This window comes from Crocodylus siamensis, chromosome 2, assembly GCF_052110815.1.
Source record: "Crocodylus siamensis isolate JL-2025a chromosome 2, ASM5211081v1, whole genome shotgun sequence".
NCBI lineage: Eukaryota > Metazoa > Chordata > Crocodylia > Crocodylidae > Crocodylus > Crocodylus siamensis.
Window position 1 is genome coordinate 52,052,445 of NC_143396.1, and position 21,475 is coordinate 52,073,919.

Genomic DNA, 21,475 nt, shown 5'->3' on the forward strand with positions numbered 1-21,475 from the left:
TGACAAAATCACCCATCTTTTATCAGTACAGGGTTTGTTATCTTTTCCCAGATCCTATCATCTCTTGTCTCAACTTATCTGTTTGTACTGAATTTTGGGATTATTGATTAGACAAAACTTAACACTTGTATGTAAGTTGAAAGTTTTATTTTTTCAGAATCCAGGTGTAATTCTGCATCTTATGAGGGTTAAAACTAGTTCTATAATTTGCAATTTACCCATTATGTCAAAGTAAGTGAAGGCAGGGTGTCAACATCTTATGAGGGTTAAAACTAGTTCTATAATTTGCAATTTACCCATTATGTCTAAGTAAGTGAAGGCAGGGTGTCAAATCATCACTCCCCATTCATTCCATAAGCCACAGCCAAGAAGCTGTAGTTTGAACAGCCAACCCTTATATAGTACAAAGTCAGCATATTTAATACTAAGCAACCTCCTATTACTGCTCAGACAAAAGGACTGTCTGCCCTTGGAATGAGAGTATCAGAACCAAAGAGTTTTGTAACATCATTACTTTCTGGATTCTATTGCAAAAAATAGGCCTGACAATCTGGCATTGAATGCTTAATAACCTATGAGCTCAGTAAAGAATTCAGTTGTAAACTGTGAAAAAGAACTCTGAAGTCTCCTATACAGGATGCACGCAATCTAAATAGTCCTGTGTGCCAGATGAGCAGTGTGGGGTTGGTCCATGGGCTGTATCCTGGAAACGGAGTTGGTCTGCAGGCCTGATTCAACATATGTTTAGCCCATGGGGTTGGTCCATGGGTGTGATCCGGCTTAGGCCTGCACGCAGGATCTAATTGGAGCCTGACCCTGCATGATGACATGGTATGATGTGTCCATATCATCTTGTCCATAGGGCATGCCATGGGTCCAGAATTTGGGGCTGGCGGAGTGATAACAGTATTCATTGCCACAGCTCCAGAGCTGCTGCAGTTAGTGCTGCCACTGCTCCCCTACAACCTAATTTCTGAGCTCATGGAAATCCCTGTGGGCCAGATGATATGGCTACACAAACTTGATCTGGCCCATGGGCCATAGATTGAGCATCACTGTTATAGACTCATAAAGCACTTCATCATTTCTGTCTGTAACTAAACAATCATGCATACCAAAATATTTGGGCACATTTTCCTAGCTACATGTTAAAAAGCCAAAGGTTTTCTATTTATTTTCTTTTTAACAGTATGTTTAAGTTTCAATTTCTTTTCTAACAGCAACTATGTTGGGTTACATTTGTTGACTCCATTACAGTGGTGACAGACTATAGCCAGAGCTCACTGACTTATGCATCTTTTGGATTTGCAAATTCACCTTAGAAGATATGATCAGCTGCAGTCACAGTCCTATGCATGTCTCTCTCTAGAGAAAGGTGGGGTGTAAGAAGAAAGAAACCTCAAACAGTTCAGAAAAGTTTTACTGAAATGTGGCTCATTTAAATGAATTTTTTGAACCATTTGAGGTTCACCTTGCACTGCTGACTGCCCCAAGGGGATTCATACTCGAGGTACTGCATTTTGACTTATTCCTGACACACTTGTACTTAGTGTTAATAACTGCTATTTAATCATATATTACATTTCAATTAAAATACAAATTACAATTTCTTCTCAGTTGCAATTTTTCTTATTTCAAAAATATGCCAGGCTGAAGCTTTTCACAAATATTTTGCTCCCTGGTTGTCTTGCATTTCTAACCCTGCTTAATCCCTTCTTGTTGCATTGTGCAACTCCTAATTTTAATAGCACACCCACCTACTCTCTGTTATTTTTTACTTCAACTTTGTATTTGATAATAATTATTACAATATTTGCTATGCTCTACATTTAGCTTCTTATGAAAAATGAGGGGAGGGGGAGGGTTTCACTGCAGGGAATATTTAGAACCTGGCTATATCTACACAAGAGAAGAACAATGCTGGCACTTTTTTTTTAAAATCAATGACTAGTCACTCAATGTAAAGACTGTATTCTAGAACTAGGTAAATTGTAATGAAATATTTTGATGTATATGTGCCTAAAGAGCAATGACCAGGAAACGGTATATTAAACTCCTTGAATCTATATTAATAGGACTCTGTCACAGGGTAATCTGACCCTTTAAAGGAGTTAATTCTTTGCTTCACCTGTTCCAGCTGCAGCCAGCTCCCCAAGCAGAAGGAATGAGTGCAAAGGACATTTGCTAGAAGAAACCTGTAACTTGGAACCAGTCCTGCTGAGAGATATAAGGGGAAACTTGTGCTTTCTCAAGTGAAAGGTACATAGAAATAGGATAGTTTATAATAAAGCTAGTTGGACCTGTAGCTAAAGCTTACTGAAAAGAAAGCTTCAGTATGGAGAAAGCTAAAAACTCTGTGCTGGGGTTGGAAGCCATTGTGATGTCTGGATGGAAGACCTGTGTACGTTTCTGAGCTTTATGTTTAAAAACCTGGACAAAAAGTGAGGTGAAGGTGGAAATACAATTTACTGGGTCAATAAATAGAAAGTGAATAGAAATAAATAGAAAACAAGTCAGTGACAGAGCTCTAAGTTGAACCAGACAAACCTTTCTACAGAGCTCTTTCTGAGCTAATTTAAGAAATACATCTATAAATGCGGTGGGGGGGGAGGGAAGTCAGGGGGAGAGATAAAGAGTCTGCAGTAGCACTTTAAAATAATGCCTTCTCCTGGATAATTATCTGAAGTTATAACTTGGCTATCTTTTTTTCCCTTCCAGTGGTTATTTCTGAAGAAGTCCTAATAAGTTTAGCCTCAAAAACCTCATATTTCAATAATAGGAAGAAAATGCAAAGTAGGTAGTGAGAGAAGATTCACAGAATAGTCTAGCAAGAGCTTACATGTGCATCCATATATCCCAAGTTCCCTTGAATAAGATGGGTGGAGAATCAATTTCTACATTTCACAGATGGAGAAACTTGGGTATAGAGAGAGAAATGCAAAGACTTCCAAGCTGGGGTTTTGAAAATTAGCAACTTCTATTTAGTGATTTTCACAGTTGCTGAATGTACAATTCTGTCTGGAGATCCAGGATCTCACTGGCTTAGTTTTGTGTTTTATTTTACACTTCTTTAGCTTCATTAATTTTAGTAGTATAGTATTATAAATGAGTCACAAGATGGTGCTTGTCTATCAACAGCATCATACTTTTCACAAAAGGCATTAAAAAATATGAGGTGTCTGTTGAAATCGTATTTAAGTGTACATGAAAAGATATTGAAGTGTACATTCCAGCATGGTATGTTAAAAAGCTATTACTTTATTTTTTGCACTGGGCCTTTGTAGTTGCTGAGTATCTAAACTCAAATTTTCCTCATCTATATTTACCCACGGTGTACCCCAGAGGACACTACTATATTAGAGAAAAAATTATGCTATTTACTTGTATCCTCTGGAGTCTGAACTATCAATAACTCTTTGCATTCAGAAATCTTTGTAGCTGTGAGTCAGAGATGACCTTTTTTAGCATGGACTAAGGGCTGTAGCAGGGAGTGAATCTGTCCTTGAATTGTGAACTAAACTTTTTCACTTCGATCTCCTGTGACATTTATCACCAAGGTTGTGGTTTTACTTGTTACATGCTGTGGCAATAAGATTTCATGTAACTTTAATCAAATACAATACTTTCATTTAATCATTCTTATTTTCATCTTCACCTCCTGTGAAGACTTATTCAAACTGAATTAATTGCTTCCTATAACATTGAACCAAACCTTGAGCTCCAAAGGCAAACTCAATGGGAGTTCTGCCTTGAAGCTCTAACTGAAAACTGTATAAGAAATAATGTGGGCAGATAAAGTTCATTCCTACAGTCTGGCTTTTTCAGCCAGTTCTGGTCTGTATGGGTATATTTCCATTGTGTAACACCTTTGCTAGATGTATCTAAGGTAACTCCTTTTTCCTTCTTTGATCACAACCATGTTGAGATGCTGTCCCACAAATCTTAATTGTGACACTGATGTAGGGATCTTAATGGAAATGACATGTCCCAATAATGTGCAGTGCAGTTAGACCAGCATAAGAGTTTGAGGGGAAGTCTGTTATTTTGAAAATGTTCAGCCTAGAGAATCTGTCATGGTTTTTTAGCCACAGAGCAGCGAGGAGGGGTGCAGAGTGCCTCAGCCAGCTGCTCGCCAGGGCTACACGTGCTTCAGCAGGGGGGGTCCACAGTGGAGCCCTTTCACTGAGGCACGCAGAAACAAGGGGAAAGCTAGCATGGGCTGTCTGCCTCCTGTCCCAAGTCACGCTGCAGCCCAGCCGGGGTGCAGGGTGCCTCAATGTGGGGGCTCTGCAGTTGCCTGGGCTGCCTGCTCCCCTGTCTCCATGTTTGTCCTAGCGCACAGCACTTTGGTATACTTTGTGCCACTTTTTTTCAGGGTTTATATTTTGGTACCAGGAAATCCTGGTAGCAAATATTTCTCAAGCGCTGCAAACGAGGAGTGCGGGGCACGGTTTAACGTGCAACATGGTTTGCAACTCCAGAAACTGCCCATGCCTGTACATCTGGATCTAGCCTTAAAGCCTTGGAAAGGCATTTTAGATGTGCACTTACACCAAAATACCTGCTCATAACACATTTAAGGGGAGGTAGCACTTACGTACTTTTTACACACAGCTGACATTTCTGTATGTTAAATGTAAAATAGATAGTCCCATAAATGGGTGCACATACAATTACCTGATTATTGTATGCAAAGATAAAGTTCGCATTCCAAGCAACTAAATGTGCAAGCGTTGCAGGTACAATTTTTGTAGACCAACATATGCAAACATAAGTAAATTAATGTATACAAAACATTTTAAAAAATTGATTTACTCAGAAGATGCCTAGATTTTTGCACTAAATGACTTCTGGACCCTATAACAATGAAAATCTACAATGTATAGAGGTTTCCGTTTCTCAAGACTACATTCTTAATTTACCAGCTACACCTAATGTAAATAAGAGAATAAATCACAGCCATGTTGATTGTAACAGAAAAATGAAGACTTAATGCCTTGGTATATCCATCTAGATCCTAGTACTCAAGTCTCTGGCTGCTTTCTTGGAAACTCATGAAACAGAAATGTATTTTGATTTTTTTTGGCAGCAAATAAAGTAGTATGAAAATCACTTTTGTCATTTGAATTTACTGTTTTTGGAGGAGGGTTTCAATTCAAGTTAGCATGACCTATTCTCATACTATTTTTACTATAGCTACTTTATCTAAGCATGTTAAGAGATAAGGTATTAGAAACCATGAATTTCTGTTCACTTATGGCACAGCTTGAATCAAATACCAAAATTTACTTACTGAAGAACTGAGTAATCATACAAATCTGAATTTATACATGGAAACAAGGAAAAAAATCTGCATATATTAAATGGTCACTTGCAGCATGGAAATAAAAGCACTACAGCCATTTAGTAAATTACAGTTATGTTCAACATTATAGAAACAACTGTGTGGATTTACTGTATCATCAGGATTTTTAAGAAGTTTAAAATGTGATAATTAATTCAAATACTAGAAAAAGGTGTGTTCATGCTTAGCGGAGAATACAGTATTACCCTTATTGTCATTATGTCCAAAGTTAGATAAGAATCTTGTCTCTTGTAAAGAAACTTGTTCACATTTTCAGAGGCTATTTCTGCAAGAAAGCAGCCTCTAGATTTGATCTTCTTAAGAATAGGATATCATAGCCATGTTCTTATTGAATTTGACCTCTGCTGTTCTGAGCTGTCCTCAGAAGGCAGTACAGCACATTAATGAGAAATGCCCTTACCATTTTGAATGGGATGGTGTTCTTCTAGTGAGTATATAATTGATTCTAAAAACATTTTGCAGAGATGTTCTTGTAATATAATATTGTATTTTCTTATCTATTTCCACAGAAAAATATAAAAGATCAAAAGTGCTCAATGCATTGCTTCAGGGGTGTACGTGGTAGCTGTATCTGTCTGAAACAAAAAGACATACAAAAAACTAGAACTCTTGGTTACAAAGTGATACCTTTTAGTAGACCAACTGGATGTATGAAAATTCAATGCATTGCTTTGAATTTACATACACATACACACATTATATATATAACTAAAATATATAAATTAGATAACAGGATACAAATAACCAAAAGTTGATAAATTATTGGTGATAGCAGGACAAAAAACAAAAAAGGTTTTTCTTTCTGAAAAAATTCATATAAAATATTATTACTTCCTGGTAAAACAGTTATCCTCTCTGAAAGAATGTGAAACATACCATGTTAAACCTAAGAAGCATGAAGTATACTTGTTGGAGATTTGCTGCTTTCTGCGTTGCGGACAATTTCTTTACTCTAGGAAAACTGGTCACCCAAACTGATACGACAATTTTCTGACTAGCTAATTGAAGATAACTTATATTTTTGAGTTCAGCATGGCATTTTAATTCTCATTACAAGATTTCATTCCAGATGATTATTTTAAACTAATATGATCTCTTGAACATGTTTTTAGTTATTACCAATGAGTTAATTTAAGAGACCTTTTGCAAATAATTCTTAGGTTTTCCAAAAGGTCATGTCATAGACAGTCAACTCATGTAAAAGGATGCAAGGTATTCTATTGACTAGGGATGACTTGGGGACAGGACAACCTACTAAAGACCTCTCCTGATATTCCTTCAGACTGCTCAGGATATTGCAGCGCCAACTGTTATATGTAGGCAAAAAGGGTATGTATAATTTAAATGGCTACATTTCGGAGGTTGGAGTGCCCACAATGGTCTAGCAAACATATGAAAGGCAACTTTTTGGTGGGTAATTTTTTTTTTGGTGATATCTTTTATGAGACCAACTATGTGATTGTGGGAGAAGTTTGACAGGTTTTCAGGCACAAAGCACCTTTTAGGTAGAAACTGTGAAGAATATGAAGGGCATGGGGCCACAAAGCAAATGTTATAATGGGTAAGCTGAATATATCATTGAATGGTTGCCTTAATGTATGAAGAACTAAAAGAGGAGGAAGCTTGGATAAAGAGGAAGTGAGGTTCTCTGGCTACCATCTCTCAAGGCAAATTGCAAGGTGTTCTCCTAGAAGATTGGTGTGAGAATCCTGGACCAAACCTGCCTGGAAGAGAAGATGGTGATTAGACTTGCCTAGAGAAGAAGAGCTGAAACTGACAAGCCTTTCTGAAGAAGAGGCAGTTTGTCCAGGTTTAGTTAAAGGAGAGGAGCAAGAATACATCAGATATGCTGGATAAGAGTGAGCTCTGCATTACCCAAGAGAGGACAGTTATCAGACAGAAAAAGAGGAAATCATAAACTTTGCTTGATTTCAAGAGCTGAAGATCTGTCTGTCCTAGGTGTTTAGGTGTCTGGATGTAGAGCTATGGATTACCTGGGTACTTAGGTCCTTGTTACATGTTAATGTTGGGTGGCTTCTGGAGCTCTTAAACTCTAGATTGTCCACACATTACATTATAACCTCATAAATCTGGCATGCTTGGGACCTAGCTCCTGCTGGAAATTTGAAAATTCTGGATTTTTGAAAAAGTGAGGCTGGGGCTGGGGAAGGTGGGGAGGGGCATGGTGTAGTCCAGCAGCTGCAGGCAGGTGGTATCAGCCACTACCGGGGCTACAGGACGGAGCAAAATGGAGGGAACTGTAAGTGAGTCCGGGGTGCAGGGTGGGAGGGTGTGGGTCTTGCTGCTACATGCACCCTGGGATGGCTGCAAGCGGGGGGGTTGTGCCAGGCTCTTCTTGTGGGGGGGGGGGGGCACGTGCCCCCAGATCTGCACACCAGACAAGAAGAGGCTGCCACTGCAGGCTAGGGCTGGTGGCGGCACCAGGCTCTTCCTGGCTCTGGGGGGCATCCCACACCTGCTTACAGTTCTCTCCACTGTGCTCCCTGCTGCAGCTCCAGGGGCGGCAGGTGCCACCTGCCTGCATTACCAAATTTTTGAGAATTCCAGAATTTTGAGTGCAGGATTTATGAGGTTTTACAGTAGCATTTTTAAGTGGCTTAAAGCACTTAATATACAGGTCAAAGTTATGCCACTCCATGGCAGGATTAGCTCTTGATCCACCTAACCCAACTTCTGTTTCATTATAGTGTGGTCATTCCCCACAGATGTACCACTCAAATTGAAGGTGTGACTGAAACCTAGAACTCAGTCGATCAGGATTTGGGCAGCTCACAGAGTAATGTGTAAGGGCCTTGTTACATTTGTTTTTACAAAAAGTCACTTCAGGTATAACTGCATATTCTGGAAAGGTTCCAAGATACAGGAGAATCATAAGGTCACTAGTAAGATCTTTCCTCATAATAATAATGTCCATCAACTGCTCATAATAGCTATCTCCATCTACTGCCTTGCTACAAGTAACTTTTTTGTGTTGTTTGTTGTGCCTTCCCTCATTTGATTCCCCCTCTTCAAGTATTTTAGCTTTAAGATATTTACACTACACTGGGTCTGAAGTGCCTGATATTGATGTTCTTTGTAATGGCTTATATATAGAGAGACAAAGTAAATGAACATGTTCCAAATATACATTGTGTTCAGAAGCTAAACATTCTGTTTATCTGTACATTTTTTCCTTGAAAGGCAAGACACTTGCATGCAAGAGGCAGTGTGGTTTAACAACAAAACACTGGACAGGAGATAGGAGGCCAGATTTTATCCCTTACACAGCCTGCTGTGATCTTCCTCAGATGGCTTCACCTACATTTTTCCTTTCCGTCCTCTTTTTTTTTTTCTCTATTTAGATTATACGGGTTGCCTCATACTGTATATTATACAATACTCATATTGTATAATGCTTGATGCAAGAGGGCTTTGATTTCAGTTGGGGCCTTGAGGCATTACTGTAATATCTATCTATCTATCTATCTAGGTATGTTATACTACCATATTTGCTTGGATATAAGATTACCCTGAATATAAGACAACCCTCGCCCCACAACACAATTAGATTCTATATGTGGAATATATATGTATTTGTTATATTTTTCCCAGTATAGAATTGGAAGTTTGCCTTGAATTTGTCCCCTCCCACTGCTACAGCATGAAAAATAAATCTGGGAGTGGAGGGAAGTCAGATGATCCCCTTGCTCTCCCTCTGCAGCCCTTTTACCCCTGCCACCTTACTGTCAGCCCTCCCCCTACTCTCAGCCCCACCCCACTTACTGTCAGGCTTTGCTCTCCCTTACCATGTGGAGATGAGTATAACGTTTTTTAAAACACTGACTTTGAAATAAACATGCCTGTAGAAATTTGGTTCATCCAGAATTCGTGCATTTTACCTTTTTTGAAACTGCTGCTAGTTTTAGCATAGGTACTCCATAAACACACTTTTAAGTAGCACTTCTGTACCTACTTATATACAATGCAAACTATGCATGATATTAATCTAAAGCCAAAAAGTTTATGAATTACTATATAGTTAATTGGGCTGGTCCCCAGCACAGTCAACAGCATTTCAAGCCATGGTGACCCAATAGCCCACCACTGCACAGTATGTGTGTTCTCCAGATGCTCCCCAGCAAAATAGCCATATCCTAATTAGTGCCCCCACTCATGACTGGAACTGGGTGTTCTTGTCATGAGTCCTGGAAACCTCCAAAAAGTATATGCAGATAAGGAGCAGAGCAACCTGGTCCAGCTCCACTTCATGGAGGGTGGAGCCATATTAATCATATGAGACAAGCTGGAAGAGGGGGAAACAGGGATTTTGAGTTAGCCATTGGGGGTCTCCATTTGGTGATGTTTGTCAGACACTTAAGGTTGGTGAAAAAACAGGAAAAAAGAGGAATGATTGGAAATGGGATAGATAGTGTATCTCAGCTGTGGAAGTGAAGAGAACATCAAAATGTATTTGGTGTAATGGCTCCCCATTACTTTAAAAAGACTTAACACTGGCGGGGGGGAGGAGAGATTGCAATGGTCAACAGCATGTATCTTATTCAGATAAGCCTTTTTGGCTAAGATCAAATGTAGCACCAGGGGGAGGTTCTCTGTGTGTGTGTGTGTGTGTGTGTGTGTCTCTCACACACACGCACATGCATGCGTGCGCACACACCCACACACACACACTCTATCAACATGTTTGCCCAGTCTGCGTCATATCTTTTATAGGCATGCTCAGTGTTGGCTGCATTTAAATCAACTTCATAATTGGGTTGCATTACTGAGACATGCTGCTTTTGGCAGCAGTTTAGTGATAGACAATGTATTTAATGAGGTTTCCTTGTATGCAAATGGAAGAGGAGGAACTTTTCCCCCAGGGTGATAAGAGAAAGAAACCTTATCTTATATTTGAGTAAATACAGTGATAATCAGCAACTATGAATTCTAACTAGGCACATTTTAACAACTTGCTACTTATGTTTCCCTGGTCAACAATCTGTATAACTTTAGTTGTATATACATACATGTAGCCACAGCTTGGCTGTTCACTCTAAGGATGGAGGACTTTATTTTTACCTTTTAAAAAGGCGTATCTTGTTAAGCATGCAATATTGTTCACCGTCAGTAATACCTGGGGATTACTCAGTGTTACAAAAGGGGCTATTTTCATAGATTCATAGATTCATAGATTCATAGATGCTAGGGTCGGAAGGGACCTCAATAGATCATCGAGTCCGACCCCCTGCATAAGCAGGAAAGAGTGCTGGGCCTACATTACCCCAGCTAGATACACATCCAACCTTCTCTTGAATACCCCCAGGGTAGGGGAGAGCACCACCTCCCTTGGGAGCCCGTTCCAGACCTTGGCCACTCGAACTGTGAAGACGTTCCTCCTAATATCCAATCTAAATCTGCTCTCCTCTAGCTTGTGGCCATTATTTCTTGTAACCCCCGGGGGCGCCTTGGTGAATAAATACTCACCAATTCCCTTCTGTGCCCCCCTGACGAACTTATAGGCAGCCACCAGGTCGCCTCTCAACCTTCTCTTGCGGAGGCTGAAAAGGTCCAGTTTCTCTAATCTCTCCTCGTAGGGCTTGGCCTGCAGGCCCTTAACCATACGAGTGGCCCTTCTCTGGACCCTCTCCAGGTTATCCGCATCCTTCTTGAAGTGCGGCGCCCAGAATTGCACGCAGTACTCCAGCTGCGGTCTGACCAGCGCCCGATAGAGGGGAAGTATCACCTCCTTGGACCTATTTGTCATGCATCTGCTGATGCATGATAAAGTGCCATTGGCTTTTCTGATGGTTTCGTCACACTGCCGACTCATGTTCATCTTGGAGTCCACTAGGACTCCAAGATCCCTTTCCACTTCCGTGCCACCCAGCAGGTCATTTCCTAGGCTGTAGGTGTGCTGGACATTTTTCCTCCCTAGATGCAGCACTTTGCATTTCTCCTTGTTGAACTGCATTCTGTTGTTTTCTGCCCACTTGTCTAACCTGTCCAGGTCTGCTTGCAGCTGCTCCCTGCCCTCCGGCGTGTCCACTTCGCCCCATAGCTTAGTGTCATCTGCAAACTTGGACAGAGTACATTTCACCCCCTCGTCCAAGTCGCTGATGAAGACATTAAAGAGTATCGGTCCAAGCACCGAGCCCTGCGGGACCCCACTGCCCACACTCTTCCAGGTCGAAACCGACCCATCCACCACGACTCTCTGGGTGCAACCCTCCAGCCAATTCTCCACCCACCGGACTGTGCAGTCATCCAAGTCACAGCCCCTTAACTTGTTCACCAGTATGGGGTGGGATACCGTATCAAAGGCCTTCCTGAAGTCCAAGTATACGACATCCACCCCTCCTCCTGCGTCGAGGCGTTTTGTGACCTGGTCATAAAAAGAGACCAGATTGGTCAGGCACGATCTACCTGCCACGAACCCGTGCTGGTTTCCCCTCAGCATAATTTGTCCTGCCGGGCTCTCACAAATGTGAGCCTTGATGATTTTCTCAAAGATTTTGCCAAGGATGGAGGTGAGACTGACTGGCCTATAGTTACCCGGGTCCTCCTTCCTCCCCTTCTTGAAAATGGGAACCACATTGGCCCTTTTCCAGTCCTCCGGGACTTGACCCGTGCGCCACGAGCGTTCAAATATTCCCGCCAGTGGCTCTGCAATGATGTCAGCCAGTGCCTTCAGTACCCTCGGATGGAGCTCATCCGGGCCTGCCGACTTAAAGGCATCCAGTTCTTCCAAGTGACCCTGCACCACCTCAGGGTCCACACATGGAAGTCTGGTGCCTTGCTGCTGCCTCCCTACACTCCCAGTGAGAGACTTGTCATGCCTCTCGCTTAGGAACACTGAGGCGAAGAACTCGTTGAGGAGTTCAGCCTTGTCCCCTCTGTCCGTCACCAATTGTTTCTGCCCATTTAGCAGGGGTCCTATTCCTCCCTGGGCCTTCCTTTTACTCCCTATATATCTAAAAAACAATTTCTTATTGTCTTTTACTTGGGTTGCCATCCTCAGCTCTATGGTAGCTTTGGCCTGTCTAACTGCCTCCCTACAAGCACGAGCAGAAGAGGTATATTCCTCTTTGGTGATCTCTCCCTGTTTCCACTTTTTATGTGCTCCCCTTTTGGCCCTTAGTCTGCCCTGGATTTCTCTGGTCAGCCAGGGAAGCCTCCTGGCCCCTTTCCCTCTTTTACCTCGCACGGGGATCGTCTCGCTTTGTGCTCGAAGGATAGCTTCCTTAAGGCACAGCCACCCTTCTTGGGCTCCCATCATTTCAAAACTACTACTCTGCAGTGCATCCTTCACTAAACGCCTGAGTTCGCTGAAATCAGCTTTCCTAAAGTCCAGCACGTTCACCCTACTGGTTACCTTACCCACTCGACGCCTTATGTTGAATTGTACTTTTAGGTGATCACTGTCCCCCAGATGGCTACCGATCTGTAGGTCCCCTACTATGTCATCCCCCGTTGCCAATACCAGATCCAGTAAGGCATTCCCCCTAGTGGGACCATGTACCTCCTGCGTCAGGTGGAGGTCCTGTACACAGGTTAGAAACCTGCGTGAGCGGTGGGACTTTGCTGTCTGTGTCTCCCAGCAGATGTCCGGGTAGTTTAGGTCCCCCATGACCACCGCCTCTTTAGCTTTTATGGTCTCTGAGAGTTGCCTCAGGAGCCCCAAATCTATTTCTTCCCCTTGATGTGGGGGTCTGTAGCAGACCCCTACCACTAAATCCTTTTCTCCTTGCCCCCCATGTAGCCTAACCCACAGTCCTTCTACTTCCTCATCCTTTGATTCTGTCTTGATGAGGGTTGATGTATATTGCTCCTTAACATAAAGCGCAACCCCTCCCCCCCTTTTCCCCACTCTGTCCTTTCTGTACAAACTATAGCCCTCAATATGTACCGCCCAGTCGTGGGATGGATCCCACCAGGTTTCCGTCAGCCTCACTAAGTCGTAGTCGTTTAGTGCAACCAGGAGCGCTAGTTCATCCTGCTTGTTCCCCATGCTCCTAGCATTAGTATATAGGCACTTGAGCCCTGTGACTGGTGCTTTTGCTACCCCCTCGCTCCAAGTCCTAAAGGGCTTTTTGTCTCTAACCTTCCCGTTCCTTACCTGTGCCGTATTGCTGTCCACCCCCTGTCTTTCACGTTCCCAAAGCTCTCTTTCTTCAGGCTGGGCTGTCCTTGTGGGTGCCACCTGGTTTGGTGGTCCACAGCCTCCCCCACCCTCATCTTCCCCTCCCCCCGACGAGCCTAGTTTAAAGCCCGCCGGAGGAGATCCGCCAACCTGGAAGAAAACACATGCTTACCTTTGGGGGACAGGTGAAGCCCATCCCAGCTGAGCATGTCCCTCGTTGTAATGTGTGGGTCATTGTCCAGGAAGCCGAAGCCTGCCTCGAGACACCAATTCCGAAGCCGCCAGTTGGTCTCTCGGATGCAGTTCTCATGCCGTCTTCCGCGTCCCAGTGCATATAATTGGGTTATGTTAGCATTGTGGAGAGCTGCTGGCTGGACAGTTCTATCATGCAGCTAGATGCAAGTTTAATTTAATTAGCTGACCAAAAATACTGCTGATTTTCAAATACCTACTGAATGAAGAAAATTACTTTTTGGACTTATTCTAAGATTTCATAGGCAAACAAGCTAAAGTGTGGGGTTTCTTTTTTAGAAAAAATGTATGTTTTTTACATATCCAAGATCTTTCTAATTAACATAGATTAATCCAGCTTGCCTCTAAAGCAAAACATGATGAGTTTGTCTGGAATTTTACAGGTGACTAACTACTATGCTTATCTTATTAACACAATGCTCCTTGAAAATCTGTGATAATATTACAATTCAAATTAAAGTGTTAGGTCCAATATTTAGGTCTGGCAGAGTATTGTTTAGCACAGGGTAGGAGTCAAATCTGGCTGAATGCCTTGCTTTACCATCTGCCACTGATTTGGACACAACTTTTATATTTCAGAATAGCCCCTGAACCTTTCTGAATGATATTTAGTTCACATGCTTCCAGAAATATGACACTAGTCTGTCACCAGTGCCTTTCCACTTTCAAGGCTTACTGCGAGACTCTCCCTTTTGACAAAATTTCTCCCCTATAACTAAATACAGACATGCACACTCTCACACAAACTACAGGCAGTCCTCGCACTTACGGCAGGTTATGTCCCTGGAAAAGGCACTGTAAGTTGAAACGATGTAAGTCGAATCTGATTTTCCAATAGAAACAATGTTATAATAAGGGGTTACGTTCCTGACCAAGGGCCTGACACCCAATTTTTTACAAAAATGACCATGAACACCATATTAAAATCAATTATAAATGATTTACACTGTACAGTAAAAAGCTTTCCAAAGTGTATATAAATTGATTAAACAGGGCAATACAGTAACTAATCCAACAAAATGTTATTTAATCAAAAGGTAAAGGAACACCTTCATCAGGGTCATGGAATTCAGAAGGGCTTCTTTGGGCAGATTTTGGGGAGATTTAGGGTCACTTGATGGCTTTTTGAGAAACTGATCCAGGGATGTTTGTTTTGCTGCCCTCTTTTTCTCATTGTAAATTTCCCTGTAATGGTGTAAGTGTGAGGATCCAGCATTGCAATTAATAAATGGCGGAGCACTGCAAGTGTGAATCACCTTAAGTTGAAACACCGTAAGTCAAGGACTGCCTGTAAGGACATTAGATTAAAGAATGTTAATTTTGCAAAGTTATGCATTCAAAGGTAGGCAGAGCTAGAGAAAAAAAGTAGCTAGTCCACTTTTCCACTTATCCTAATTTTTCAGTGTGTGGTTTCCATGCCTTATCTATTTCACTTCTCTCTAATTCAGCTCTATAACATAATTGTTAATGTTCCCATGGGCTTTCATTGTAATATCTAAGTGCTTTATTAATATTAATGAATGTATCCTCACAGCACCCGGTTGGGTGAGAAGATCATATGATCTCCATTATGGAGATGAGGAACACAAGCACAGGGACATTAATGTCAAATGTTCCCATTATTTTTGTACTTCCCATCTGAAACACGTATGGTATATTTTTTCCTGAAAAATAAATACTTTCTAGCACTTTATTTTTTTCAGAGCATGACTTCATTAGGTTTAGTTGCAGCTATGACCGCTCAGCACTTCTACAGATCAGATTTTATAGGGTTCATATTTGGTGCCCAGAAGACTAGGAACACATTATTAGTAGACAACTATGTGAAGTTTGGTTCAAATGACTGGGGTATCACACAGGGATTTGCAACATAAACAGTGAGAGAATGCAGTTCTCCAGGGCAATTTTCAACTGCCTAAATCACAGAAAGACTGTCCTTTTCTTACAGCTCCCTGCCTCATTCACATTGTAGTTTCCAACTTCTGCAATAAAAGAAGCATGTATCCTACTTACATCAGCCTTCTTCATGACAGCCTGATTCATTCCCAGGACACTATTTCCATCAAGTGCAAAGTTTATTATGATGGTTTATAAGGGTAACTTTATAAACAGTGACAGACTGCTCTGATTAATTGATTTTTCTCCAGCCAGTACTTAGGTTCCTTTCTCTGGGCTGATGAATGGTACTGCTAAAGTCCTGATATACTGATCTACTGTCTGAGTTGGTTTGAGTTGTATTTTCAGTTAGCAATTTAACTATTATAGTTACATGCAGTAATAAAAGGCTAACCTGTATTGTCAGAAACTGATTTCAAACATTTTATAGTGGATGATTTTTAGGAGTGAATAACTTCATAAAGGAGAAATGAGTCTCAGAGGTCACTCTGACAAATCACTTGGGTTTTGAAATACAGTATTTGATACAATTTTCATGATGAAAGTGACCCCAAACATTAAACATTAGCTTCTCAGGGTTTGCAAACCATTAGAGAAAAGATTTAAAAATGGAATTTTCAAAAGGGGCATACATGCCCATTTCCTATTAATGAGCCCTTTAATCAGCTTTGAAAATCTCAGCTTTATATTGGAAATGCTACTGAAAAATCAAATCAGCAAATCAGGACAGCTGGCACTTCCTTTAACTTTAACATATATTTACAAAAAAAGTGTGTGTGTATACTGGGGCGGATCTAGGATTTTGAAAAGGGGGCTGCAGGTGGTGTGGTGCATCATCACATATATAATAGCACATAATTTTCTCCAGTTAAAGACAAATTACAAGCTTTACTAATATGCTAGGGGCCTAGCACTGTATTATTCAGGTTAAGATCAAAGCAAAAACAAATATAACTTTATTGGAAAGTGTCCTCATTTGCTAGATTTATATATTAAGTTAAAAAAAATACAACCAACTAGGAAAAATAGTCAAAAGATATTGTGTCATTGGTTCTATAATTGGTTTTATAGTTGGTTGGTTGGTAGTTGGTTCTATAGTTTAATGCACATCTTTTACTCAGATTTGTAAAACAAAATCTAGTCTTTTCAAGCATTTTCACAGTGTCTGTGATAATTTCTATCAGTCATTTCTATACCTTAGCTAATATTACCACACCTGAATTAAGGTTTTAAGCTATAGCTCAAATAGAAGAGAGATTATTAGATTCTTAGGAAGTCAGCTGGTATCAAGTGACCCCAGCAAGAAGTATATCCACCTGTATTTTGAAGGAGTCCAGAGTAGGTGCTTGCACCACCTCTGGGGTGAGTTTGTTCCAGACCCTGGACACATGCACTGTAAAGAACTTTTTTCTTATGTCTAGTCTAAACCAGGCTTCCTGGAGTTTATGGCTGTTAGACCTTGTTATCCCTTGGGGAGCTCTGGTGAACAGGTGTTCTCCCAGGTCCTGATGTACCCCTCTTATGTAATTGCAGGCTGCCACCAAGTCTCCCATGAGCCATCTCTTCTTCAGACTGAAGAGTCCCAAGTCCCTCAGCCTCTCCTTCCTCATAGAGCCTTCCCTCCAGGCCTTGGATCATACAAGTGGCTCTCCTTTGGACTTTCTCAAGCTTCTCAACATCCTTTCTGAAGTGAGGGCCCAATACTGGATGCAGTACTCCAGCTGCGGTCTCACCAGGGCTGAGTAAAGCAGGAGGATGACTTCCCCGGTTTTGCTTGAGATGCATCGGTGGATGCACACTAGATTTTGGTTAGCTTTGCCAGCCACAGCATCACATTGGTGGCTCATATTCATCTTGTGGTCAACCAAGACCCCCATGTCCCTTTCGGTCATGGTGCTAGTGAGTGTAGCACTGCCAAGCCTGTAAGTATGCTGGGGGATCTTCTTACTGAGGTGCAGCACCTTGCACTTCTGTGCATTGAAGGCCATCCAGTTTTGGTTGGCCCACCTTGCGAATGTGTCCAAGTTGTCCTGTATCCCTAGCCCTTCCCCCATAATTTGGTATTGTCCACAAACTTGGCCGGTTCACATCTGACTCCCAAATCCAGATCATTGATGAAGATGTTAAAGAGTACTGGCCCAAGTACCAAGCCCTGAGGAACTCCACTGGTAACCCTGTGCCACTTTGATTTGCTCTCTTCAACTAGTACTCTTTGGCCCGACCCCATAGCCAGTTGACTAACAATCAGACCATATGATGATCAAGGCCATAGTTCCTCAGCTTAACCATGAGGACATCATGAGAAACTAGTTCAAAGGCCTTCTTGAAGTCCAGATATACAATGTCCATGTCATCTCCCTTATCCAGGGCACATGCTACCTCGTCATAGAAGGAAATGAGGTTGGTCAGGCAAGACCTGCCAGTCACAAAGCCATGTTGGCTGGCATTCAGAATCTTGTCTTCCATTTGTTTGGTATTGATGGATCCCTTGACAATTGTCTCCAGGATTTTTCCAGGGACGGACATCATACTGATTGATCTATAGTTCCCCGGGTCATCCCTTCTCCCTTTCTTGTAGATAGGGCCACGTTGGCTCTTTTCCAGTCATCTGGGATTTCGCCTGAGCACCACAATTTTTTTTTAATATCTCTGCCAAGGGGGATGCAATGATGTCTGCCAGCTCTTTCAAGACTCTGGGGTACATTCCGTTTGGGCCAATGGACTTGTGAATATCCAGTTCCTCAAGGTGTCTCTTCACCTGCTCCTCATTGATTTTGGGCCCGTCACCCACTCCTGGATTGGTCTGTGCCATTTCTGGCAGTGTGATCCTTCTGGGAGGGTGAAAAACCGATGCAAAAAGTAATTTAGGAGATTGGCCGTTTGTTGGGCATCAGATGTCAGTTGCCCTGTTGGATCTTTCAGGAGCACAAGGCTATCCTTATTCTTTTTTTGACTTCCCACATATCTGAAGAAGGACTTTTTGTTGTCCTTGATTCCTGTAGCTAACCTAAGTTTGGTTTGTGCTTTGGCTTTTCTTGGCCGCTCTCTACAGGTGCGGGCAAGTGCTGAGTAATCCTCTTTGGTAATGCTTCCTGCTTTTCAGCTGGTGTAGGCTGGCTACTCTTTTGAGCTTAATGAGATCCAATTACCAGGAATGGCTAACAGATACAAAAATTGCAGATGAAAAACTAGTTTGAGTAGTGGAACATCAAGGCCATTAAAAGAGAGAGAAGGTTGTTAAGACAAGTGGAATGAGGAGAGGTTAGCAGGAATTAGGTACATTATAATGACCCAGGAAATGATTGACTCACTCAGCATGTCTGAATAAAAATGCTGCTGCCTCTCCCAGTCTGTTGGTTTTAAAGTTTAGATGGAGTAGGAATTAAAGGGAAGTGGAACTGCACACTCCCCCTGGATCTGCCTCTGTATGTATAGATATATAATTTAGACCCAAATCCTTCACAGGGTTAGGTTTCAAACCCCCATATAAAGAAGAGGGTTTGTGAAATATCCGGGTGCCTACACAAATTGTAGCAAATAGCTATGTTAAACCAGAGAGATGCTCAAAGGGTGCTGCTTCTCTAATCCAATGCATGGGATTGCTGATGAGTTCCATATATTTGGAAAAGCAGCTCCCTTTGAAATAAAAAGTGCAGTAAACAGCTGGGTGGTTCATTCTTCATTTGGCAGCTTGCCAAATGGTCCGGTTTATTAATTGTGTCCTTTCCTCCATATTTTTCAATGTCATTCTTTTTCTTGAGCTGACGTGTGTTTTATGCTCTATGCCAGGGAAACCTCTCACTAAACAGAATCAGGTGCAGGCTGATCAGTATGTTGGAAACTCCATCAGTTTCCTAACTCTTTCCGTCCCTCTGTTCCTATGGCTGTGCCTGGTGTACATTAACATATTCTGAAAGAAGTAAAAATGCCATGCATCCAGGCTGATAGAAATATTTCATGTATTGTAATGTAAATATATATAAAGTTCAAGCAACAGAAATGAGATAAGAAATTTGAAGATGCGTAACTGAAAAGGTAGTTGTGACATGCATCAGTTAAGATGGCAGAACCTAATGGGTTTATAAGCCAGTATCATTTTGGGGTGAGGCAAAATGAAATCAAAGATACAGAATCATATATGAAGGAAAACCTGAACAGGGTGTAAGAGCAGTTGAGACTGAAGTGTGAAAGGGGCATCCTGAAGAGCTGTTCAGATTTTATTCAGAAGGTAGTTCAAAGGCAAGCACAGTTGTAGAATTTGCTCAGAATCATAAGGGAATCAAATGAAAATGCCATTCAGGTCAGCAAGGCAGTGCTCACATCAGTAGCTTAACCATGTGACTATTCCACAAGCCAGTCCAATACTGCTAACACAGCTGCCCCAGGCTTCTGCCAAGGAACCAGGTGCAGCTAGAAGATGAGGCACTTCTCCAGTTGGCAAGTCATTCCTAAAAGGACAGTTATAGAATGTCACTATTATTTTAATGGCCAAATTACATTTTGCTATTAAATTTAATTTTAACATGCTATACAGCATGTCCAGAACAAATAAGAATGTGTTGTATGAGGAAGATTTCACTGATATAACTCTTCCTTGAGCCCAATACATCTGCCATATCATGTCTGTGGCCCTAGCTCCACATTTTGGATCAGGCATCAGCCCTGCACACCAAATCAGGCCCTAGTTCTGCCCACCACATTATGCCTATGGCCCTGGCTCCATGTACTGGATTGAGCCCTACCCCTATGTGCCATATCAAACTCTGGCCCCAAACCCACATACCAGATTAGATCCCAGTCCCATATCATGCCTCTGGCCCCTACCCCAAGTGATGAATTGAACCCCAGTCCTGTGCACCAAGTTAGGCTTGGTCCCAGCCCTTCATGCAAGATCAGATCAGCCCTGCATGCCAGATTATGTCCAGCTCTGACTTTGCACAACAGATCAGGCCTCACATCAGATTATGCCTGTGGACCCAGCCCTGCATGCAGGCGTATGTTATTTAGCCCATATGTCTTGGAAATTTGTTGATGGGGAGTGGTGGCAATGTTATTTGCTATCACTTCTCCACTGTCAAATTTACAGACTCTTGAGGCCACATGTCATGGTTACTTTGGGCCAGATCTGGACCAGAGGTGTCCTGAAAGCCACATGTCATGGTTTTTTTGGGCCCGATCTCGACCAAAGATGAGCACTACTGAACTAGAGTGTCTCAATTTTACCTTTTTTAGTACAGGGGGTAATGATCTATGGCCTGCAGACTGGAGCTGGCCCATGGAACCACTGGATCTGGCCCATGGAGATGGGGCTTCAGTAGCAGTTGTTTTCCCATTTCACCACAGGGAACAGCACTGAATGCAGGTGCTTGCCTCATGCTGGTATGAGGAAACACAGTGGCACAAGTGCTTTTCCTCTGCTGCCACTGGATAATGTAGTGGTGGCAGTTGTGCATTGGCATCTGCCCACCTCTGACCTGAACTGGCTTAGTTCACCCTGCCACCCTAAAAGGTTGTCAGCTGCTGTTCTAGTTCATTACACTTTAGAAAGCTAGTAACTGCAAAATATTCTGGGTACTACATCTAGATGTCAAAGAATGACCATTACAGCTCATGCAGGTATTTTATATGTAAGCTGAAGATGTCTCAAAGCATTGTTTATCCTTCTGTTTGTTTGTCTGTTTCCATTGAAGAAAGAAGAAAGAGACTTGGGAGTCATCATTGACCACAAGATGAACATGAGCCTGCAATGCGATGCTGCAGCTAGTAAAGCGACCAAAACGCTGGCTTGCATCCATAGATGCTTCTCGAGCAAATCCCAGGAC